General features: G+C 40.9%; 1 long non-coding RNA gene across 2 annotated transcripts in view; it reads left to right on the forward strand.

Moving 5' to 3' along the window:
* Positions 1–25,280, forward strand: part of LOC140685874 (uncharacterized) — a 148,806-nt gene that overhangs the window by 122,635 nt on the left and 891 nt on the right. For both annotated transcript variants that reach the window (XR_012059315.1, XR_012059314.1), the window contains exon 4: positions 5,323–5,440. This is a non-coding gene — a long non-coding RNA (uncharacterized lncRNA). The remainder of the gene's footprint in view (positions 1–5,322; positions 5,441–25,280) is intronic.

The raw sequence follows: 25,280 nt of genomic DNA on the forward strand, positions 1-25,280 counted from the left end.
ATGGTTCATTTATTTGTAGCTGTGTAGTACTCTACTATATAAATATTCCACATTATATTTATCCACATATATATCCATATATATATTGTCCATTATCTTATTATATCTCCATATATTTTATATATATATATATATGTATGTATATATATCCATGTATATGTTATTAACCATTATCTTATTGATGAATATTTGAGGGTTTCAGGTTTGGGGATATTATCAATGAAGATCTGTGAATATTCTTATACATCTCTGTTGATGAGCATGTGCAGTTATATAGAATGGAATTGCTGAGTCACAGGTAGTTTTAATTTTAGTAGTTACTGTCAGTGTTCCCAAAATGATTGAGCCTATTTACACTCCAAATACATCTTTGGCAACACTTGGTGTGGTTAGTCTATTCAGTTTTAGCCATTCTGGTGGGTAAGTAGTTGTATCTCATTGTGGCCTTAATTTGCATTTTCCTGGTGACTAACAATATTGAGCCCTTTTTCAGATGCAGGGCCCAGTTATGAGATCTGCACCAGCCCAACAAGTATCCCTATGCCTGAGGCAGTGAAACATTAAGTAGCAACTAAAAAAACACAATGACAGATGGAGAGACAGACCACAGAAGAAAGAAAAAAAGCATGTTTCCTGCCTTTTAAACCAGGGACCCTGTATTTTCATTTTGTACTAGGTCCCACAAATTGTGAGCTTGGACTCCACCCCTGGCCTGCTGATTCCAAATCTTCTGGGTATGACCTGGGATCCTCCACCGTCACTGCCACTGCCTCTAGGCTAGTTTAGGTCACACTCTCCCCAGCTTGGTCATCTACTTCCAGTGTTGCCCTCATTCTCCCCACCAACCCCAACCCATGCTCTGCTTTACAGCCAGAATGATCTCTCCAAAACAAAAATTGGAAGCACAATTCCTTGCTTCCCATGTTCCCATTTTCCTAGAGTTAAAGCACAGACTCTTTAACACCACTTACAAGGCCCTGTGTGATCTGTCCCCTGCTCGCTCTGTGACCTCAGCTCTCTTCCTTCTCTGCCTCCAATCACAGGAAATTACTTTCAGTTCCTTCAAAGTACACGCTGTTTCAGTCTTCCATTGTCCAGACATTCTTCTTCTTATGACCTTCCTACCCACTTCTTAATATGATTAACTCTAACTTATCATTCAGGTCTCAGCTTTAGTCTCTTCTTTGGAAGTCTTCCTAGACTCTCACCCCTTGTTTGCCCCATCACACTATTGTGCTGCATTATAATTGCCTGTTTACTTATCTGCCTCCTGCATTTAGATTAAAAAGCTTTATGAAGGCAGGACCCGTATCCTTACCTTCTGGCCCAGTTCCTGGACCGTAGTTAGGATTTATGTTTGTTGAATGAACAAGTGAATGTTGGAACACTTCAAGTTTTTTAATATAGAAGGCAGTTGTAGGAATAGGGGAGGGGAAATGAGACTGAAGAGTAGCAGATATAGAGGAGATCATATTTCAGGGAAAAGTTTGATTTTGGTTCTGTCAGTGAGAGGGAGACTGACAAATTTTACTCCCCGAATTCACATTCCCTCAAGATGGTTGGTTGCTCTGTCTCCCTGCTTCACATCACCTGTGTACTTTGGCTTATGCTGATCTCTTGTCTGAAATTCCATTCCTTGTTTCAATCACATCTCACCTGCTCTCTGAAGCTTTCCCTGGCTCTCTAGACTCTCCTTTCCTCCCTCGGATTCTACAACATTCTGAGATAATAGAACACAATTACTTGACGGCATTCTCTGTTTGACCGCCTGCCATTTACTGTGTCACATCATCCTCTGACAACCAGGATATAGGGGAGAATGACTATAAGCAAATAAAAGAGATTAAACATTGCAAAGTGTATTCAAATAAGTATTATCCTACAAATAATCCTCATTTGAAATAATTTTGGGACTCCTCTTTGGGTTTTTATGTACTATCTAAGAAATAGATTTGTTCTTTATTGTGACCCTGAATTTTGGGCCCCAAGTAGTATTTACTTAGCCTGTTCAGCTACCTTATTTTTCAGACTTGACTCCAAATGACCTTTATATGTAACTGCAACAGTAATATTCTATCAGAAAAGCAGAGGCACTATGAGTGATATAGAAGAACGGGTTTATTTTATGGATTAGACTTCACACAGTTGTAGGAGCTGGTGAAGATGCATGTTGTCTCTGCTTCTGGAATGGGTTTGAGGTCTCTTTAAATCAGCAGGGCCAACAGTTGGGAATAAAATCTGACATGAAGTGTCAGAGAGTGAGACAAACCGGACTCCATGTAGGTCTTTCATTGCTGCCATCACTGATGATGCACATGACCCACAGAAGCTTTGCCCCAGAGCTGCCCCTGAGTCTGGCATCTGACCTGGAGTCAGAGAAGCTTGAGCAGGCAATGAAGTGGCAGCTCCTTTGAGCCCTGCTACTGCACCAGGCCCACAAAGGGAGCCCCCTGATCAACAACAGTGTGTGCAAACTAGTGACACCTGTTCCCCTACACCAACCTGCAAATTCTCTCATGACTAACCGTAAGCCAGCAGGGTACATGGAAGGGTGTTTTGGGAAATGTTTAGCTGCCACACAATACCAGCACAGTTAGAAAACTCAAGCTTGACCCCCAAGGGTTTGCCACCATTGCAAGTAGTCAAAAGCAAATGCCAGTATATGAATTCCCCAAAATATGGACACAAGAGCAAAATCTTTGGAATGAGTGCCAAATGTTTCCAAGAAGGTTAGATTGACTTCTTTGAAAAAGTACAAAGTTCATTTGGATATACAACATTTGTTTCTTTATGGGGAAGAAAAACAAGCCACAGTGTTTTACAGCCATTTCTTCTACTTCCATTATTTTCCCCTCTGGTTCTTAAGTTTAGAGATATTTTTTGTTGGTGGTGGTGGTGGTGGTGATGGTTATTTTTACATGATACTCAACTGAGTATTATGGCTTATTCATAAGTTGTCTGAAAATAATAGAGAGGAATAGGTGAGTCCTGGGGAAGTATCCTGGAGCTGGCCATTTCCTTGTCCCTTCCCAAGGTGGAGAGCCTTGCTACTTTCTGTTATCATGAATATACTTCCTAACTATAGATTTTAGAGGGCATTTTTTTCTCTGGGACTGTGGCACCTTCCACCACATTGTGCAAGTCCTTTCTTGTTAGATGGCACAGGTCAACTTCTGTGTTTTAACTCTTCCTAAAGGCTTCTTCCTTTAATGTTCACAATGTGATATTATTGTCAACCTAGGCAAATCCAGAAGCCAGCAAAAATGGTCTGAGTGTAGAAAACTTAAATAACAAGTGGCATGGTTAATGAATTATGTTTCTGTCAGCCTGATTGCAGTTTTTTTTTTTTTTTTATTTCTTAAACAAAGCCCGGAGGCTTATGGTCCCTAGCATATCCATCATCTTGACCATTGCTGCTAAATTTTAAAAACTGTGTTAAAATACACAAACACAGAATTTACTTATTTAACCATATTTTAGTGTAAAGTTCAGTAGCATTAAGTACATTTATGATTATGTGCAACCAACCTCCAGAACTCTTTTCATCTTGCAAAACTGAAACTCTGTACGTTAAACAACTCATTCACCCCTCCTTCTAGCCCCTGAACCACCATTCTACTTTCTGTCTCTATGAATTTGGCTACTCTAAGTACCTCATGTAAGTAGAATACTGTATTATTTGTCTGTCTGTGACTGACTTAATTTTACTGAGTATAATGTCCTCAAGGTTTAGCCATGTTGTAGCATGTGTCAGAATTTCCTTCCTCTTTGATAATACTGAATACCAAATAATACTCCACTGCATTTATACACAACATTTGTTCATACATTCATCTATCAGCGGACACTTGAGTTGCTTCCACATTTTTGGTATTATGAATAATGCTGTGATGAACATAGGTGTACAAATATCTCCTTGAGACCCTCCTTAGGAGGAGGGTATATGCCTAGAAATGTAACTGTTGGATCATATGGTAATTTTATTTTTAATTTCTTGAGGAACTTCCAAACTGCTTTCCATAGCAGTTGCACTATTTTACATTCTCACCAATAGTACACAAAGGTTCCAACTTCTCCACATCCTCACCAACACGTGTTATTTTCTGTTTTTTAAATGGTAACCATTCTAATGGGTATGAGGTGATATCTCATTATGGTTTTCGTTTGCATTTCCTTAGTAATTAGTGATGTTGAACATTTTATCATGTGCTTGCTATCTACTTGTATATCTTCCTGTTGTAAATACTCATACTCGCCCCTGCCCTGCGTCAGAATTCCTCACACTGCCTACTTGTCCCAGAGGCGTGGGTCCACAAAGAGTCCAGAGAAAGCAAATCCTCCCTCTCTGCCAGGGGCTGTAAACAAATCAGTCCCACCTGTGAAGTTGCAGGGCCACCTTGCGCAGCAGTGATGTCTATGACCAAGTCCCACCTCTCTTCTTGGGAGAACACACCAACAGTGGAGCCAAACAGAGAAAGCGGCAAAGGTGTGGCTGCGTTGCACCCCTCCCCCTCCCACACCAACAGTCATGCATTTTAGGGGGGTCCCAGGCTGTTCTGTTCCGCACACCCTCCCAGCCAGAGCTCACACTGCCCTCCAGTTTCCTGACGCTGCCTCTGTGCAGTGGGCCCCAGCCCTCTGCCTGAGCTCCTCACGGATCTCCAGCAGCCAGTCCCAGCTTGTCCCTGCTGGCTTGCATCTAGGGCTGGGAATCACAGGGATTCTCCATGCCAGTTTATCTTAGTTCTGCCTGCCAAGTGGTTGCCACTTTCTCCTGTGGGCCTTGGAAGCTCTCCTTCTGTCCCTGCTGACCTCCCGGCTGGAGGGGCACATCCCAGCATGAAGGTGCCTTTCTTCCTATGCCGCTCCCTCCCTGCACAACTGGTTCTGCACCGATTTTTTCTTTTTTCTTTTTTTTTCTCTTACTGGGTTTTGGGAGAATCCTTCTGTACTTCAAAGTGAGAGACACTCTGCCGAGTTCAGTAGGTGTTCTGTGCGATTTAATGGGTTTGTAGGTGTAATTCTTGGTGTATTTGTAAGAAAGGGCGAGCTGTGAGTCTCCCTACTCCGCCATCTTGGCTCAACCTGTTGGAATTTCTAATTTGGATATTCTTGGGTACGGACTGGACATGAAGATTTTTAAATATCGCCAAGTCATCGTAGTACAGGTATCCCCTGATTTTCAAGTTTCCTTTGCACCACTTTGCTTTTGCAAAAGACTTATATTAATACCTGTTTTGGCTAACAGCAACAAAAACATCCAGGGAGGATTTTCACTTTTACAGAAAATGATTAAAAAAAGCATTTGCATTTGTTTTGCAGGGAGCAGTTAAAAAGGAGGAGGGAAACCTGGGCAGCGAGAGTGGCCCCACCAAGCTCCTCCCCCCGGAAACAAACTCAGCATCTCAGCATCAAGCCGCCAGAGCTTTGAACCATGCCTGTGAGTATCTGTGCTTTATCTTGATTTCCTTTGTGCATTTGTGAGCAAGATGTGTCCTAAGAATTACCGCTTTGATTCACACCATTTTGGCTTTGAAAGGTTTTATAGGAACACTATTTCATCAAACCAGGGGAAACCTGTCTACAGCCCAGACTGAGAACCACATTAGGGAGCATCAGAGTCACCTGGAGGGCTTGTTGAACCACAGATGGCTGGGCTCCATCCCCATAACGTCTGATTCAGCAGCTTTTCGGTGGGGCCCAAGAATTTGCATTTTTAACCAGCACCCAGGTGATGCTGGTCCTGCTAGCCCAGAACAGAATAAAACAGAACAAAAAGAGGGATCTCATTCAGTTGTGAACAACCCACTCTTCTCTCTTACTAACTTCATAATTGGCCCCAAGGATGAGTGAGTGTACTACTACTAGATATTTTTAATGTTTTTATATATACCCTCCTATTTCCCCCTCAAAGATTTTGAGGTGGTAGTATGATTTGAAGAGAAATCAAAAAAGTTATCTGGTAGTTACTAATTTGCTTTTTTGGCTATTAAAAGCTTATCAAGATCTTTATTACAAATCTTACATATAATGCAAATTTCCTTGGAGGAAATAAACCCCTGAGCTCAGTAGGGGAAAGGAGATAGTGAAGGCAGACTAGGATGGGGTCCTGCAAAGTTACTGACTTAATTTTCACTGAGAGCTGCCTGGGTTTTGACCTCCAAGTTGTCCCTTGAACACCAACAGCCCAGGAATCCTGTCTTCAGTCACTGGCTGTTCTGTTCCTTATCTCCACTCATCCCCACCCCTGTACTAATCCTACTGACCAAACCACTGCCACTGCCCCACCCTATCCCACCCCCTCCACCACCACCAAACTGAGCAGCCTCTTTTGTTCTCCTGTACAAGTTCCTCTATGATTAACACTTTGCCTCTCTGGATCTCAGCTGTGTCATATGTAAAGTGGGGAAAGGAGGATGGGGAAACAACACAAGAAGGCCAGATGGGTTATTGGGGCACTGTGATTTCTACACTGATTCACTGGCCTTGGGGCAGAGCAGCACAAAGGCTGGTAAACCTCAGCACTGCTCTGGAATACCCAGGCTTGGAAAAGGACTGAAGAGAAGTTAGTTGACTTTTCCTTATTTGCCTTATGGGGGCAACCTGGTACAGAGAAAAGATTAGACTGAGAATTGGAAGTCCTAGGTGTCAACTGAAATAAACAAACAAACAGACAAACAAAAACCCTAAAAGTTGAGTTATGTTTTATTCTGGGACTTTACTGAGGACTATAACCTGGGAGACAGTCTCTAAGATAACTCTGAGGAACTGTTCCAAAAAGGTAAGGAGGGAGCTACGATCTGTAGGAGTTTTTCTGGGGGAGGGGGAAGGGGAGGGACAAAAAACATGTAGTTGAATTTGACATCAAAAAATTACCACTAGTCACAGAAAACAGACATCTCAAGTTAACAATTTCAGTGCTTTTCTATATTTGGGAAGATGCAAGAGTCTGGGCTCATTGAAATTATTCCTTTGATGTGCATCTTAACTATCCAGGACCAGTATCCTGTTTTTCCCCATCCTGAATTCCCCTCAGCGCACACAACTGGGGGTGGCTGCAGTGGCTGGTGGCTTGATGGTGGGCAGTGCTGTCCACATAGGCGTGGTCTCAGTTCTACCTTTTACCTTCTGTGAGATCTTGGGCGGTCACTTCACCTGTGAAGGGCCTTCTTCGTTCCCTCATTTGTTAATTATCTACTGCATGAGGCCATTTGGACAATCACATGGGAGAATGGAAGTTCAAGCACGTGGCGCTCATAAAAGTACCTATATTAGATGGAGGCCCAGCAGCCCATTGCACTTCTAGAATGCTGTCACTGAGAAAGGACTCCACAGTGCGTGTATTCTCTCCCCATTCTATAAACGTCATCAGACACTGTGGAACATACCCAATTAAGCCAGAATGCATCTGTGCTCATAAAAGAAGCTATGACAGAGGCTCTGTGGAAATCCAATCCAAGTTGGTTCCAAAAACACACATTTTATACTGCATTTTGCATCCGTGCTCCTCATACACATCCTATCTTCCAGCTTGGTCCCAGAGCCACATTCTTCTTTTCTACCTCTTAATCCCCAAACTCAAGGGAAAATACCCTTGTTAGACCCTGACTCTCAAAAGGAAAGAGAGGCTTAGAAGGGACAATGCCTTGTGAGCCCCTGAACAGACCACAGTGCCTTCTAAAGGAGAAATCTTACTGTAAGCTATGCTGTTTGTTGAGCAGTAGCCCTTGGTCAAACCATAATTTAGGAGCTCTCCTCCCTTCATTTGAACACTTAGAAATATATTTTAGATTGTTTCGTTTGTTTTACAGTAAGCACACATGACTTTGGTAAGCAGAGGAACCAAAGATCTTTTTTTAACTATAAAAATGCACTTTATTATGGGTAGAATATTGGTCAGAATGATTACGGTATTCTACTTTTGTTGACTGTTGTTTTGAAGTATACATTTATAATGGGGACAATATTTTGAGAATGCTAAAACAATGTGATTTCATCCTCGGTAACCTGTAGTTCCTAGTGTAGCTGAGGCTCCCGTAGCAACCCAGAGCAGAATTTCTTCCGTGGTGGAGAGAAGATACCCCTTCAGTCACTTAGCCATGAGGCTTGGTGCCCCCCAGGATAGGAGGCTATGGTGTGTATTGCTCATTCTGAAGAGGCAGAAGTGTGGGAGCGGGGGGACAATAGATCCGAAGGGGGACAGAGACTGTGAGATGCCCTCCCTCCTCCCTATCTGGACCTCAAAGTGAGGAGACTATAGACACATCCAGCTGGGCACTAGGGAACCCAAGTTAATTGGACTTGGTGACTCCATTTCCTGGGCATATCCTGTGGCCTCTAGGAACCCAGCCTTTTAGCTTCTCCACATCCAGCCTGAGGGGAGAGATGGTTGGTCTCAGAGAAGGCAGGAGAGCAGTTCCCTGCAGCCTATGTGTAACATATAGAGTAGCTAAGAGTTCCCAAGTGCCTCAGTAAGGTGCCACAAAGGGGCTTAGACCTGACAGAATAGCCAACGTGGAGTCAGGATGAAGAAGCCTCAGCACACAGTGCTACTTTTAATTAGCAGGGTGTGTCTGAGAAGTCAGACTCCCGGTCAGGGTGCCAGCGAAAGACTACATGAAGCCAGTCCAGGGGCCAGGCTAGGAAACAGGAGACGAGTGGACCTGAGTCTTCTCTCCTGGTGCCCTGAGGTCATATAAGCTCCCACAGACCCTAAATGTCATCCTAAAAAAGGAGTGGGAGAGGAAATGGAGAGAACTGAACGTTTATGCAAACTGAGTCATTGAAAAGAGATTATTTAAATGGCACAAATAGAGATACCAGTGATTTGCAAATTTGATGACTGTTTCTTTCTCTCACTACTCAGGGGTTGGGAATTTGAGGGGGAAATTAGACAGTTACGGGAAAATAAAGAGGTTTTATTTCCTTTGTACAGCCAAGTAGTGCCATGTGTAAGAGTCCAGCACTGTCCCACATATGTGCTGTTAGCTGGATGATATCAATTGCTTGCTGCTTGGTTTTGTATACTGGCTTGATTTGCACACTATTCAGTCCTAGAATCCTTGAAAAACAAAGAATCTACACACACATTATGTATGACATCACAAACAGTTGCTGCCATGATGACTGCTCTCATTCTGAGTCACCAGGCTCCACACCTGGTCTGAGGTTACCTGGACCCTAAACGCACCAGGAACACCTCTGTGAGCTGTCATTGAAATATTTTGCCTACTTTCATCATTCACCTTCCAGTAGAAATATCCAGGAACTGTGTTATTGTCCCAAATTCTTAAAAGTAATTTTCAGAGTGTTTTATTTCTATTATGTCATATCATCCCAACAACTCTGTGAATTAGCTGGAAGGAATGGTAGTAGTTCCATTTTATAGTTTAAAAAAATTCTCAAAAACTTATGCATTATAAGTCACATAAGTCAGGGCCCAGTGAAAACAGAAGGCAAACTTGGTCTTACAACAGAGTTTTAGATGATTGGTTGCAAGCATTTGTATACTGAAACTCCTTTTACCACCTTGTAAAGTTCAGTGATGCCATGTTGGTAGTTGAAAACTATGCATTGATGTGAATAATATATATTACCAAAAAATCACATATTAAAAATTGGGTTTCTTTCTGTTTTTGTTTTCCTGGAAAGCTGGTTATTAAATATTTACCACTGCACCACTGGTTATAGGTATTAGAAGACTGGAAAATAGGGGACATTGAGGTAACTCAGATACTAACTGGAGAAAGCAGCTAACTCCCCAAGACTGGGAAATAAAAGAAAGATGTTGGATTATGAAAACCTGGGAGCTCAGAGGAAGAGCCCTCAGAGCCTGGGTTCAGACTGCAGAGAAGGGGTGGCTGTCCTCCTGGTAGTGATACAGTTGAGGGGGCATGATGATACTGCATAGGGTTGCTGAAGGAAACAGGAGGCCAGAACCTGCCACTGATGCTGGGGTGAAGCTGATAGGGATAGCAAGCTAACAGAAAAGAGTGTATCCTTCCTCCTCCTCCTGCCTTGAGCCTCCCCCTACTGCCCCTACTGGCAGAGGTTAACAGGGAACAGCAGCAAAGGGAGTTCCCAGATGCAGCATTTAAAAACCACCTACAGAAGATGGATGGGGTGAGAGACAATAGCTTAAAACCTAGCACTTAAGCGACTTGCCCAAGGTCACGTTCTAAGAGTGGTCTGCCTTGTTCCCTGTGATGTTTCAGTGTCTGGAAAAGCCCCTGGTATATAATATACCCTCAGAAAACAATGTGGAAGGAAAGAAAGAAGGCAGGCTAGACTAGCCCAGTTCTACAGCACACATTCAAAGGCAAGAAGGGTCCAAAATATCCTTGTTTGCCTCCCCCAGTCTGTAAGCACCATCACAGCACCAAGTATATCTATATTCTTGACCCAGTTGTCTTACAGTGCTGCTGTGGCTCTAAGGAGGTGCTGCAACCTGGTGCTTTGGAGAAATGTAGATCTGGATTCAAATCCCAACTCCACTATATAAGAGTTGTGTGCCTTGGGCCAATTATTCAACATCTCTAAACCTTTGTTTTTTCCTCTATAAAATAGAGATAATAATGTGTGGCATATGCGCAATCAATGCTCACTGTTACCATTATTCCCACCCCACACCCCAGAAGGGTGGGCAGATAAGTGGCCAGCTGATGCCTGTGACTCCCTTGGTCTGGTCTTTCCTCCCCTGTTCCCCAGTACTGGCCAAGACAGGGGCTGGAGGTAAAGGGATCTGCCCAGGGTTGCTACAGTCAGGCTAAGGGTTGGTAGATGGAAGCCAGGCTGGCCGGGCCCAGGCTCTGCAGCCAGGAGGATCCCAGACACCACACTTGTAACCTCACCCTGCGACCTAGAGGTGGGAATCTGTGTATTTCCTAATAGCGCTACTGTTTCAAAGCAAGTCTACTGCAGCCTGAGACAAACGCGGGTGTGGCGGTTCCTTGCATTCAAAATGAAACAAAAGAAAAGAAAACAAAGAGAACCCCCGCCCCCAAGCCCGGAAGGCCTGCAGACCTTTTCCCAGGCACAATGTGCAGGGACAGAGGAGCGAGCGCCTTAGTGACTACCCAGATGCAGAGCCTAGGAGCGCAGCCCTGTCACGGGCTAGAGCCCGGGGTCCCGATCCCCAAGGGCACCGGGGCCCCAGGGGCGGGAAGGGCGAGGTTCGTCCAGCCCAGACGCTGGCCCAGCAGGGTCCGGGTTGGAGAGGGCTGGGGCGCGACCCAGCTGAACACACCCCGCCCCAGGAAGCCCCCGCTCCCTCTGCCGGCATCCCGGGAATGTCGCCGGTCCGGGAAGCATCTGGACAGCCTCTAGGCAGAAGGGGGTGGGGGGTCAAACCTGCAATTTCTCGGGTGTTTTTGCACAAAATTCCCTCAAGCTTTTCAGCCCCGTGAAGTTGAAGCCCACCGGGGTGAGAAGGAAGGCGCCTACTTCTCCAGATAGACTTTGTCGCAACAAAGACTTTAAATCCTCCGTTCTGCGAGCACCCAAAGGCGCCTTCTCGGCTCCATAGATCCCTTCTTTGTGTCTGAGGGAGGAAGTTCTTCCCCGCCTGGAAGCCTACGGGGCCAGCCCGAACAGGCGTTTCCAGCTGGATTGTCGCCATCTTGTGGCAGGATATGGTGGCCACACTGGCCCAGCGGCCAGACCCACCTGCCTGCAACTTTCTTGGGTCCTCCAAGTACTTTTCCTTCTTTCCCCAGCCCCCTAGGAATGGAAAATGTAAAATCATGTTCCCTGGGCATAGGAGTTGAACTAGGAGGCATCTGTCGGTCTCGCCCGATTGCAGGCAGGTGCCTTCTTAAAAGGCAGCCAAGTGTTACTTGGAGAGATCATCCTGACTGAGTGGGCTCTGCCTCCTGAGGCACCAAATCCAACCTGAAACGGAGTGCCAACCCCCACCAATTTCCCATGATACAAGCTACTGATTAAGAAGACAGGGAAGCGCTCTGTCTTGTCCTTACTAGTTACAAATGTTATTATACTTGATGAGTGCTGTTAAAGGACCCCTATCATTAAAGACTCCCTATTATTATTGTTATTACTATTTAGCATTTATAATGTCTATATTTTCAAGACATTTAGTCTATTATCTGTGCTTTCCAAACACTCCAGAGAGGCAGGCAAGTGACTTCATTTTATAAAGTAGGGAAACTGAGGCACCTGTAATTAGTAGCAAGTTCATGGATTAATGAGTCAATAGTAGTCATTTCTTCCTCTATGATTATTGTCTTACTCCAAAGTGTCATAGATGACAGTAGTTGGTAAACAGACACTCTAACTTGAGAAACTAGTTTCTCTCGCTCAATTTTATGACCCCTTGTGATCACATTAGAAACCAAGTCCCAGAAGTTTTAAAACTTGCAAGTCATGTGCTCATTGCATTGAGCATATGGGTGATGTTAATTATATTTTATTTTATTTTTACAAGTCAAACACAACCCATTAAAAAAAAAGCAAGGCTATTACAATCAGTAAACCAGATGTATTTTGATTTGGAGAATAAATTGGTTTTCAAGACATTCATTCATTATGAATACCCCATTCATTAAACATAACAAGCATAAAACAGACCAATTTTTTTAAAAAGACCATCTTTCTTTAAACTCTGTTATCCTCTTAGAGACAGGAAAGACTATTTTCTGCTTTTAGACTGTGTTTTTTCTTTCCAAAAAAGCTTTCAATCTTACCAGTAGGCACACGCACATTACCACGGGACCTTGAGTTTTAAGTTTCTTCAATAAATTTTTTTTCTCCAAAAGCAACAACAAAATAAGTTACCTTGCTCATAGAAAGCAGTTGCATTATGTGCTCCCCTCCTCCTTCTTCATCTCCCACCAAAAGAAAAACATCCTGTCATTCTGGAAGTCTCTAGTGGAAAGTCCTGGGCTTGAATTCAGAGCTGGGACAAGATTGAGGCAAAAGAGGGTTTGAGAAGCTTGTCCTATCACCAGCTGCTGAGTTAGCCAAGCCCCCAGCAAAGCTATGATGTTGAAGAAGTTTGTCTGGGAGTCTTCTCATACAATCTTTAGTGTTCTCTTTTTCACCCAGTTCTCATCCAAAATAATAAATTTCTAAATGTAAAGTTTTAAAGAAGTTAAGGGAGTTGCTTACTGGTTTGAGGGGAATCGGGCTAGCCTTCTCAACCTTCCCTTATATTCATTCAGCTTGTTAATTCACTCAGAAGGAATGTATTTATATATGTATTAATAAATGTATTAATGTATATATTAACAAATGTATTAATAAACAGCCATTCTTGATGGGCCTATGATAAGTAAGGCACTTTAAATTCACCATTATTCCTATGCAGCAACCCTTTGAAACAGATTCTTATTATCCCCACTTTATAGATGAGGACACTAAAGTTCAAAAAAGCTCAAATAACCTGCTCATAGTCACACAGCTAGAGGGGAAGCTGAGATAGGTACATAGGGTTGCAACTTCTGTGGATTCAGAAATATGAAGCTACCTTTACCCTATAGGTTCCTTCAGGTGAGAAAACAAGACTCAGGAGCATGATAGGTAAATAGAAAATGAGTTGAAAAATAATAGAGTGACAAAACATTCCCAGTCAATGGAAAGAGTCCTGTGTGTACATCCAATATACACTGTGTCTGTAAAGTGGACTCCTGCAAGGCCAGCCCTGCTCAGTTTACCAGCCAGCTTCATCTTTTTGTCTCTGTATTAGACCAACTGGATGAGGTGGGATAGGGTGACAGTCAGTGGAGAAACACATGACTCCCCAGACTCTTTCAGACTCCTTCAGCTTCCAGCCAGTGAGGAAGAGGGCTCGCCAACATCCCAGCCTTCACTGAATACAGAGATATTCCAAAGCCTTAGGCCGTCCTAGTTGGAAAACAAACATGTAGACATTTACAAGTGTGGTAAATGGGAGTTTTCCAGGTGGTACTGTATACATGGAATAAGGGTGACATTAACAATGAGGGAGGTGATTTCCATTCAACTGAGAGATTTAAGAAATTGGTAGGAAATTGATAGGCAACATGGAGCGGTGTTTGAGAGTACTTCTCTGGAGCCAGGCTGCCTGGATTGAAATCCCAACTCCATCACTTATTAGCTTTATATCCTTGGGCCAATAATTTGACCTGTCTGTGTCTTGGTTTCTTCATCTGTAAAATGGGAATGATTATAGTACCTGCCTCATAAGGTTGATGTGAAGATTATATGAGTTAATGATTGTTTTTAGAGCAGTGTCTGGTCTATAGTAAACACAATACAAATATTAGTATTTATTATCATTAATGTTGGAAAGAAACTTCAGTCAAACTTATCTTGGCTCCTATCCCTGCTGAGTGGTCCTGGATAATTTACCCAACCTCCTTGAGCTTCAGTTTTCATCTATTAAATAGGGTAATAATAACACTATTTTGCAGGGGCATTGTGAGGATTAAGTGAGATAATATGCATGAAAATGCTCATCACAGTATTGGTCATATAGTAGCTCAGTAAATTCCCATTTCCTTCCTTTCTTTAATTTAGCATTAATGAACTTTTTTGATGTGTTTAATAGTAAATATGTAATAGTAAAATGAAAATATACATAATCTATAACTATATCTCATAATTAAACTATAAATTAAAATATACTTTGTTAAAAAAGAGAGCTCTATGTAGAGATATGACAGCCCCTGGACATAAAATGCAACCAAGCAGGGCTGTTCCTCAGGAAAACTGTGAGGTATGTCAACAGCAAGTCTATCTCCCCTTTCCTGTGCAATGTTTTGGTCAAGTTCAACTTTACCTTCCTCTTCAGACCCTCTGAAGGCAGGATCATCGGGAGGTGTGGAGGATAGGGTGAGGAAAGGGACAAGGAATGACTCACTGCGGGCTCACTGTTGTTTCAGCCCCTTTCCTTTTTCCCTGGAGTGGAGGTCCCAGGGACTGCAGCAAGGCTGAGGTGGAGGGAGAGGCTCAGGGCGGGCTGCTGGCCCTCTCAGACACACTGCACCAGGTGCCAGTCCAGTGCATCCTTGTTCCTTGCTTTTCAAAGGACAGCATTAGCAGCATCCAGGGGCTTGTTAGAAATGCAGAATCTCAGGTTCCACCAAAGACCTGCTGAATCAGAGTATGTGTTTTAACAAGATACCCATGAGATTTAGATGCACATCAAAGTTTGAGAAGCACTAAGCTGGAGCCTACAAAGCCCACAGTAGTAATTTGGACTGAATGGATGCTGGCATTGGGACCTCTGCTTTAAATTGTATGTCTCCTCTTCATTTCCTCTTCTCCTGAGCCCACACTATGTGCCTTATACATGGAGAAGATGGTGGCCCACTATGGTGAGAGTGAGAGCCACTTTAATTGATCAGAACTCTTCAAGAGGCACAGAATTGGGAGATGGCCCAGGTGACAACTGAAAACTCACTCTGGTGGCAAGCAGGGTGGTGAGGGCAACAATCAGTCAGGCAGTGTCTGTGTAGCACCTATTTGTGCCAAGCACTTATTGTGTGCAGGCACAGTGGATGACACAAAGAAATAGCATGGTGCCTTGGAAAACACTAGACTGGGAGTCCTGGGGAGGTCTGGGCCCTGATCTAAGTGACTGGGCAATTCCCCTCACCCATCAGCATCTTCCTTCCCTGTCTGAAAAATGTTTGTGTCATATTAGAGAATTCTAAATTCCCATCCAAATCAAAAGAGATGTGATTCTAATAGCCCTAGCCTCAAAACCTTAGTCTAATTGAATAGACGAAATGATTTTAAATGATTACACATGAAACAGAGGGCAACCCAGGACAGGATGTGATTAAGGGCAGAGTCATGCAGAACTGGCAGCTTAGGGATCAAGGACTCTTGGAAGCTGGGTGTAAAGGGCAGTGTCTGGAACCTCCTTAAACTCCTCCTCCCCTCTCTCCCCGAGCCAATAGGGGAGGGGGGCGGGCTGGACTTCCACACGTGGCCACTAGGTGTCGCTGTCATGATGTGAAATCCCTGGCTGGCAGGGACGCTTCCAGGGAAAACCTCTGCTGCCCCACTGGGTAAAGGAATAACACTGGTTTCCAGACCTAGAAACACAAGTTTCTAACAGTGCTGAGAAACTCAGAGCACAGGTCGGCCTGTGTCAAAGCGGGAATCCGTGCATACACTCTGCCCTGCCCAGGCCGGCTCAGATGACGTGAAAGAAGCAACTAGCAAGAATGTCAGCGAAGAGCACACAAAGGCCCATCTCCTTACGCGCGCGCGAGGACACACACACACACACACACACACACACACACACACACACACACTTTTTGGACAACGAGGTGTCAGGAACCCCTCTTCCCACACCAGGTCTCTACGCCCACATTCTGGCCCAGCTTCTCACTTGCCCTACAAATAGTCTGCAGGGAATCTGAGCCTAAATCAGAAGTCCTCCTTCCAGGAGAGCTTTGCCCTCTGGTGGAGAGGAGAGGCTCCAGTCTACTCACTTTGTTCCAAGGTAAGCAGTGTCCACTCCAGAGCTACCAGCACTCAACCTTCTCTCCATTTCATTTCCCTGCAGAGGGGGAAGTGTGGGAGGGAACCTTAGCATTGCCTAAGGCTCTCCTATGTGCCAAGCTCTGGGCTAGGTGTTTTGCATACATTGCTCTGGAGTCCACTTCCTCTGTCCTGGTTCCCACTCCCCACTTCCACTCTGCCCCTGAGAAACAACACAAACACACTGAAAACCTTGAGAACTCTCCTAGGGAAATAACCATTAATTACTCTGAGGTGTAGGCGAAAGTGCGCAGAACTAGCAGCCCCCACACCTTGGTCATTTTCCGTTCTGTTTCTTGACAGCCATGTGACAATGTGACATCATTTAACCTTTCAGAGCCTCAATTTCCACATCTGTAAAGTGGAAGTAATATAGAAGCCATTTTTTTATTTTAAAATTTCTTGTTTTAACTTTTTATTGAGGTGTAGTTTACATACTACAAAATGCACATTAGTGTACAGCCCACTAAAACTTTCAGGCCAAACATCCCAGACTGAGAAGAAAACATCGCCAGTATCCCAGAGTCCCTTGTGCTCTCTGCCAGTCACTATCCTGCCATACTCCCACCAGGGTACACACCAGCCTGACTTGTAAGAGCACAAATTAGTTTTTGCCTATTTTTATACCTAATACAATATGTACTTGTTCCTCTCTGGCTTCTCTCATTGAACATCATGTTTTTACATGCAGTAAGAGATTGTTTATTCCATTTGTTGTAAGGAATTCCATTCCTTACTATACAACAATTTATCCATTCTACAATTGTTGTCCATTTGGGTAATTGTTGGGTGGGGTCATTGTAAATGGTGCTTCTCTGAACTTCCTAGTAGCTGTCTTTTTCTCATTGTTTTTTATTGTGGTAAAATATATTTTAAAATTTCCCAATAACCATTTTTTAAAAATTAAGGTATAATTGACATATATCATTAAATTAGTTTCAGGTGTACCATATGATTCAATATTTGTATATATTCAAAATGATCATCATAGTAAGTCTAGTTAACATCCATCATCTTGACCATTTTTTAGCATATAGTTCAGTAGTATTAAATACATAATTTTGTTCAACCATCACCACCATCCATCTCCATAACTTTTTTCGTCTTATAAAACTGAAATTCTAATCTCACTAAATACTAATTCTCATAACCCTTCCCTGCAGCTCCTGGAAACCACCATTCTACTTTCTGTCTCTCTGATTTTGATTACTCTAAGTGGCTCATATAAGTGGTCTAGTATGTATCTCATTCATACTCATTTCTGTTTGACACAAGACTCTGATTTCTAATATTTCCTTTTTTGTGTGCCACTTTCAAGTAAGTTTGAATTTGTGCATATTAAAGCATCTGTGTTTTGGTGACAAGCACACCCCTTTCCTGGTAGGCTGGCTATGAAGGGATTTGAGAAGATCAGGGCCGGCAGAATTTTGCTAGCTCCCCAGTGTGCTTCCTTTAACAGGTATGTAGCTGCATTTCTGTTCTGCACAACCACCAGCGCATTTCATGTGTTTTAATCCTGTCTCCAAAATTAGGTTGTCAGATATGGAGCAAAAAAGACCATATCTTTCCCTTGTCTTATATCTCCTGCTGAGCTGACCAGAGGCTGGGGATAAAGTTGACAAATATTCAACTCATTATTTTCATATTAAACCCATTAGGTTGGTTTACACTAGATTAGACTAGACTAGGCCATCCAGTGGAGAAAGAATTGCTACCTTAGGAGCTCCAAATTATTCTGGAGTAAGAAAGGGCACTGGAAAAGGTCAGAAGTCTCTTTTATAGAAGTTCTGCAGAAAACTCACTTGTGTTTCATAGGTCCTGAATTGGTCACATGCAGGCCCTGAAAAAAATCAATCCAGTCAGAGTCCTGCAATACACATTTGCCTGATTTTGAAAACTATATGCGTTTATGCTTTATATTAACTTTTGAAATAATGAAATTGATGCAATATGCTGAATAATTAGTGAACAACTGTGTAATCACTATGCAGATCAAGAGAGAAAACATCACTGGCATCCCAAAGCCCTTTATGCCATGTGTCTCTTCCTGATCACAACTTCCTCCTCCTTTCCTCCAGAGATAATTATTACCCTGACTTTATAGTTCTGCCAAATAAGCATCTTTTAGAAATATAGTGTATTTTTGCCTGGTTTGAACTTTATATAAATACCATGTGTGTATTGTTTTCTCTTATTTCTTTCCCTCAATATTGTTTTATGATCAAACCATGCTGTTTCATGTAGCTGAAGTTCATTCATTTTCATTACCATATAGTATTTCAAACTGAAAATATGCTACAATTTATTGATTTATTCTATTGTTAGATATTTTGGGTTGATTCTAGTTTGGGCTGATTTTGAATAATGTTGCCAGTACAACCATTCCTATATACATTTCCTGTTATATATGTGTATAATTTCTCTAGGGTATACATTTAGAAATGAAGTGCCTCATTTATAACATATTCACATCTCCAAATTTACTGTACTCTACCAAACCGTTTTTAAAGTTCTACCAATTTACACTCCCATGAACAGTATACAAAAGTTCTCATTATTTCACATCCTTGCAAATACTTTGTATTGTCAGACTTAATTTTTGCCAAACTGATGCTTCTCTGGTGGATTTTCATCATAGTTTTAATTTGTATTTCCTTGTTTATTAATGCAATGACTGCTTTTAAAGTATATTTATTAACTATTTGCACTTCCACTTCTGAGAGACACCAAAGTCCTTTCTTCTTTTTATTATCCGTTTCTTACTGATCTTTTGAATGAGTTCCTTATACGTTCTGGATCCAGATTCTTTGTCAGCAGAATGTGTTGGGAATATCTGCTCCCATTCTATGACCTACTTATTGTTTCCCTTTCTTTATAGAATCTTTTGGTAAACAGAAAATTTCCGATTTCATTGTAGTCAGATGTTTCAGTTTTTTCTTGTATGTTTGATGCTTTTGTTTCATATTCAAGATATCTTGTTTAAGACATTTTCAAGTTCATGAAGATATTCTTGTGTATTATATTTCCCACAAATTTTGGTGGTTCTCCTTTCACATATTAATGTATAATCTTCATCATGTGGAACTAGCTTTTGTGTATGATATGAGGTAGGGATCCCATTTTATGTGGTTCTGCATGAATACCCAACTAGCCAGTGTTGAAAAGACTGTGTTTTCTTAACCAGTATTCTGCAGAGACTCTTTCAAGAAATGACATAATAATATGTGTGAATTGGTGTGCAGCCTCTCTATTTCATCCAATGGCTTGTCTATCCTTACACAAATACCACACTGCCATGTTTATTATAATTTTATAACAAATTATGATATCTGGAAGATCAGTTTTTCCCACTTAGTTCTTCTTCAAGAATATGTTGGCTATTTTTGATTTTTTGTGTTTTATGTAAGTGATAGAATTGGCTTATGAGGTTTCAAGAAAGAATAAGGCTTTTTAAAGGGATCATTATTGATTTCTAGTATAATCTCATTGTGGTCAGAATATTATTTTGTGTAATGCCAGTCTTTCCATTTTTGTGGATTTTCAATTTATGGAAAAGGATAATACTGATGTTTGTAAAATTCCACATGTGTGCTTGAGAAGCATGTGTATTATGCAGTTGTTCATGTAATATCCTGTGTATGTATATATTCACTAAACAGATTCCTTGTTCAAAATGTTTTTAGCTTTTATATGTGTTTGTTCTATCAATAACATAGGAGAGTTAAAAACTCCCATCAACTGTGGATTTTCTTCTTTCTTCTTGTGGTAGGTCTGTAATTCAACTAAAGTTAATTTTTATGTTTGATTTGTGTTAGAGGTTGAATATATACTTTTCTAATTTCAGTAAGTGCTGACAGATTGCTTACCAGAATAACTACTCATTTTAATCATTTCCAGCAGTGCAAGAGAGTTCTCGTTTCTCCACATCCCCTTCAACATTTGATATTATCTACCCTTCTACTTTTTGCCATTCTAACCAACAAGAGGTGTCTTGTTTTGATGTAAGTTTCTATGACATAATAATGAGTTTGAGTCACCATTGATTTTTGTAATGCTATCCAGAGATGGTATTAAGGAATCTGTTGTTATTCTGTATCTTGTTTCTTTTATGTCATCAAATTTTCTCTCAAAGCTTTTCTTTCTTCTGTTTATCTATGGTGCTGAAATTTCAAAATGATGTATATTCTTCCATTTAAAGGGCACTTCTGGGCTCTTAATATGGAAACATATGTCCTTTGGTTGTGGGATCATTTTTCCATTCTGTTTCCTCTTTTCTTTCTTTTTTGAACTCTTGTTCACGAATTAGACATTACAGATTGAGCCTCCAAGTTTCTTTCATATTCTTTACTGTTTTTTTTATAGCTTACTTTATTTTAGGGGGAGATATCAATGATCTTACATAACAAATCTCAGCTTCCTAAAATTTTACCTGTTCTCTACTTATTTTTATTTCATTTATTTTTGTGCCATCAAAACCTTTTTAGAAAATATGAGATTTTCTTATCTCTATAGACATGTTAATTCAAGTTTATCTTTTTAAAAATTTCTTCTGTTTCCTGAATTCTTTTCAGGTAATTTTAAGACCTTTTGTTTTGCTTGCTTGTTTTCTCTCTTTTTCATTTTAGAGACTTTCTTCAAATGTCAGATTATCCTTGAGCATTTATTCATATTTAGGAATAAAAAAAATAATGAAATTATGAAAGCAATTGTATGTAGAAAACTTAATGGCTGAGGGTTTCCAGTTTAGCATATAAGAAGCTTGGCAGTCACCACTCCATCTTAACAACAAGTAAAATGCTGAATAAACTGAAAAAACAGCTCTTCTTAGATCCATAAGAGAAGTGAGGTCACAGGGCAAACTGCTGCCCTCAGAATTGGAGAGACCAACCAGTGAATACTGAGAATTACAGCTTACTGGAACAGAAACCCAGGAGCAACAATCTCCACAGGAATCAGTGCTGAGGTAGGTGCAGTACAGTGCTGGACTGTAATAGACAGATTGCTGGAGGCTCAGTGTGGACAAGTCTAAGAGATAAACACTCCAGGGGACCCAATCATAGGGAAGCCCCTACACTTGTGATTTTTATCTCCAGGTCCTCACAGTGAATATCAGAGAAAAATTCCCTCATGCTTCCAGCAAGGAGGGGGAAAATTAACCACTTTGAACTATGCCAGAGCATTCTGTTTTTCCTAGCATGTTCTACTCCAAGGAGAAACTACTCAATCAGAGCCTAACATATCAGGTTTTACTAGAGCCTAACTAACCTGGAGGAAGGGAAATATGCAACCCTAGACAGCTACGTGGTAGAAGGGAAATACTCAGTCTGCTCCCTCCAACCTTGCACATGAGGAAAGGAAAATACCCAGCTTCATCCCACCTAAGGGGTGAGAGGGGTTGAAAAGCACATGTGAAATTCCACAATCCAGATACAGGCTCAACAAACTACTGAGACCTAATTATAGGCCTATAGAATGCTTTTTCTCCTTCAACACCTTACCACCATATTATTAAAGGCTTATTTACAACAGTTTCTTTTACACAGTACATTATATTCAGCTATCAAGAAAAAATTACAAGACATACTAAAAGGCAAAAAATGTAGTTTGAAGAGACAGCAAGCATCAGAACTAGACTCTGATATGGCAGGGATGTTGGAATGATTGAACTGGGAATTTAAAACAGTTATGATTCATATGCTAATGAACAAAATAGACAGCATGCAAGACTAGATGGGAAGTGTAAGCAGAGAGATGGAAATCCTAAGAAAGAAACAGAAAGAAGTGCTAAAGATAAAAAAGCTGTAACAGAAGAAAAGTCTTTGATGGGCTTACCAGCAGATTAGACATGGCTGAGGACAGAATTTCTGAGCTTGAGAACATCTCCATAAAAACCTCTAAAACTGAAAAGCAAACAAACAAAACTGAAAAAAAAAGAAGACCAGAAAATCCAAGAACTGTGGAACAATAACAAAATGTGTAATACACATAATGAGAATACCAAAAGGAGAAGAGAAAAAGGAACAGAAAAAAAAAATACTTGAAACAATAATGACTGAGAATTTCTTTAGTTTAATGTCAGACACCAAATCACAAACCCAGGAAGCTCTGAGAATACCATACAGGGAAGGATAAATGGCAGAAAAACTACACATAGGCATATCATTTTTAAACTACAGAAAATCAAAGATAAAAAATTCTGAAAGAAGCCAGGAAAAGCATCAACAACAGCAAACAGCTTACCTATAGAGGAGCAAAGATAAGAATTACATCTGACTTTCTCAAAAACCATGCAAACAAGGAGAGAGTAGAATGATATATTTAAAGTATTGAAAGAGAAAAAAAAATCAACCTAGAATTCTGTACCTTGTGGAATTATTCTTCAAAAGTGAGGTAGAGAGAAACACTCTCAAACAAAAATTGAGGGAATGTGTTACCAGATCTGCCTTGCAGGAAATGTTTGAAGTTCTTTATAGAGAAGGAAAATTATGTAGGTCTTTGAATCTACAGTAAAGAGGGAATCTACATAAATAACTCTGACCTACATAAAGAAAAGAAGATCATCAGAGAAAAAATTAGTGAAGGTAAAATAAAATTTGTATTTTCTTATTCTTAATTGATTTAACAGATTACCATTTGCTCAAAATAATACCAACAAAGTATTTGATTAGGTATCCAAAGCTGGTTCAAAAACCAATTAATATAATCAACCACATTAACAAGTTAAAGAAGATTCAATATTGTCAAGACATCAGTTCTTCCCAACTTGATCTATAGATTCAGTGCAATCCCAGTCAATAACCCAGCAAGTTTTTTTTTGTGGATATTGACAAATACACTTCAAAGTTTATTTGGAAACAAAAGACCCAAAATAGCCACCATTTATATCCTTTTGGATGGACCTTGAGGGCATTATGCTAAGTGAAAGAAGTCAAACAGAAAGACAAATACCCTAGATCTCACTTATATATGGAATCTTAAGAAAAAAACTGAACTCATAGATACAAAGAACAGATTGGTGGTTGCCAGAGGCAAGGAATGGGATGGGGGATGAAAAAAAAAAAATGACCAATAGAACCCTGAAACTAAGTGCTGGCAAGGATTTAAAATGTAGGAATTCTCGTTCATTACTGGTAGAAATGAAAAATGGTACAGCCACTTTGGAAGACAGTTTAGTTTCATGGTTTCTTACAAAACTAAACATCCTCTTACCATATAATCCAGCAATCATGCTTCTTGGTATTTACCCAGAGGAGTTAAAAACTTATGCCTACACAAAAACCTGCACATGGATGTTCATAGCAGTTTTATTCATAATTGCCAAAACTTGGAAGCAACCAAAATGTCCCTTTGGAGGTGAGTGGATAAGTAACTATGGTACATTCAGACAATGCAATATTATTCAGGCTAAAAAGAAAACGAGCTACCAAGGCATGAAAAGACATGGAAAAAGCTTAAATGTATATTACTAACTAAGTGAAAGAAGCCAATCTGGAAAAGCTACGTACTGTATGATTCTAACTATAAGACATCTGGAAAAGGCAAATCTATGGAGACAGTAAAAGATCAGTGTCTTGGGGAAGAGGAGGATGAATAGGTGGAGCAAAAATAAATTCCAGGGCAGTGATTCTACTCTGTAAGATACTGTAATGGTAGACACATGTCATTATACATTTGTCCAAGCCCATAAAATGTATAAAACCAAGAGTGAACATAAATGTAAGCAACGGACTTTGGATGATTATAATGTGTCCATGTAGGTTAATCAGTAGCAACAAATATGCCACTTTGGTGTGGAGTGTTGGTAACTGGGGAGGCTGTGCATGTTTGCAAGAAGAGGGTAAATCAGAAATCTGTGTACCTTCTGCTCAGTTTTGCTGTGAATATAAAGTGTCCTATGACAGAAGGTGTATTCTGTATATATTATATACATATATATATAATATATATAATATATACAGTGTATATATATCACTTAATGAATTCATAGGCTTCATTGTACATGGATCAGGTGGGGAGCCCCCTGTCTCACTGAGATGCTCCTAGATATCAATACAGACAGTGCTTGACTCGCAATGTTTCAACCTACATTTTTTTTCTTTTTTTTTTTTTTTTGACATTACAGTGGTACAAAAGTAATACGCATTCAGTAGAAACCATACTTCAAATTTTGAATTTTAGTCTTTTCCAGGGGGAGTGATATGCAGTACCATACTCTCTCATCCTGGGCAGGGCTGTGAGTCAAAGCTCCCAGTCCACCATGCAATCACAAGGGTAACAACAAACACATTTAGAACCAGTCTTTATCCATACAATAATTCTGTTTGTACTTTCACTACAGTACTAAATAAATTACATGGGATAGTCAACACGTTACCATAAAATAGACTTTGTTAGATGATTTTTGCCCAACTGTAGTCTAATGTGAGTGTTCTGAGCAGGTTTAAGGTCGGTTAGGCTAAGCTACGTACAATATTTGATACCTTAGGTGTATTGAGTGCATTTTCGACTGACAATATTTTCAACTTGTGATGGTTTATCAGGACATACCGCATCATAAGTTGAGGAAGATCTGCATGTGGAGTGTTATTTCTATAGTCCTTATCTACAGAAAAGAATTCTCCATTCTCACACTGACATGGCATTATGACAACTATCAGAGTTTTGAAACTGGGAAGGAGTGGAGTGGAACTGAGGATCCACCCACTCTTTCAACCTGTCCTTCTGTTTTCATTTTCACACTTCACCCCTGCCCTTCATGGTCCTTGTGGATTTTCAAGTTTTTTCCA

This window comes from Vicugna pacos, chromosome 15 (genome assembly GCF_048564905.1).
Source record: "Vicugna pacos chromosome 15, VicPac4, whole genome shotgun sequence".
Taxonomy (NCBI): domain Eukaryota; kingdom Metazoa; phylum Chordata; class Mammalia; order Artiodactyla; family Camelidae; genus Vicugna; species Vicugna pacos.